Here is a 1,286-nt window from a genome sequence, read left to right as displayed (position 1 = left end):
GCGTGCCTAACGAATGCATAACCGGTTACTATTTACATGCTATAATATACTTAAACATACTAAACAGTAAAACAAGTCTAACGGTTGCTAACCTAAGTTAATCATGCATTTTTACTCCTTTCGACATTAACCGAACAATTGGTGTATGGTTAAACATTTACCCACAATCTAACCATATTGAAACTATAATATACCMTTTTTATTTCTACATCAATATAACCAGTTCTAGCATTCTAAACATCAAATATATCATAAATATGACAATATCAATCCGTAAACTTAGATATAAACACAGTTTATAAACCGGTCTAAATAACCCTAAAATAAACACCTTAATGAAACTAAATGAAACTTATACCTTTAAGAAGGGTACGGAGAGTAGATTCCGAATATATAATTATTGCCTCGATCCGTTTACTAACTTAACGCCAAATCTAGAGAGAAGACATAGGATTTTAGAGAGAGAAAATTGAGAGAGAGAGAGAGAGAGAGTGTTGAGAGAGAGGCGGTGAACCTCTATACATACATATATATATTTTTTTTTATTTTTTTATTTTTTATTTTTATTTTTAACACAACCGCCTTATATATAATATATATATATATATATATATATATAATATAATATATAAAATATAATATATATATATATATATATATATAATTTAACTATTTGACGGTTTTTACCTTTCAAGTTAAATTCCCAACTTTACGTCAATATAGGTATAAACACATTTTGACGTAAAACTAGTCTAGGATACAAATTGGTTAAGCATAGGGTACAAATATATCATGCATAATTCTACCAAAATTCTCTTAACCCAATTTGTACGAGTTAACGAAATACGGATATTATATTTGTAATGTTTCTTTGAGAAGGATAGATCTTTTCGGTGAAGCCATTAAACACCAATACGATATATTAAAATTCAACTTAGAGGTGGCCAAAAATCGGTATCAGGCCGGGCCATAACCGGTTACGGCCGGTCCCGATCAAGACAAAAACGTTCCATAATCGGTCCCGGTTCCGGTGAAATCCTCCATAACCGGTCAAGCTTACCGATAACCGGTTAAGCCGTCCGGTCCTGGTTCCGGTCCCATAACCGGTTACGGCCGGTCCTTTGCAAAAAAAATTTTTTTTTCAAACTTTTGGTAATTAATAAACTTATATACATATACATATATATATATATATATATATAACAAAACATATTTTTAAACGTATTTATAAAATTAAATGTATTTATTTTTAATATGTTATTAATATGTTTGTAATATGTTATTTT

Source organism: Cynara cardunculus (genome assembly GCF_001531365.2).
Source record: "Cynara cardunculus var. scolymus isolate 2C chromosome LG 4, CcrdV1, whole genome shotgun sequence".
In the NCBI taxonomy this organism is placed as follows: Eukaryota; Viridiplantae; Streptophyta; class Magnoliopsida; order Asterales; family Asteraceae; genus Cynara; species Cynara cardunculus.
Note: the sequence above shows the minus strand (reverse complement) of the source record.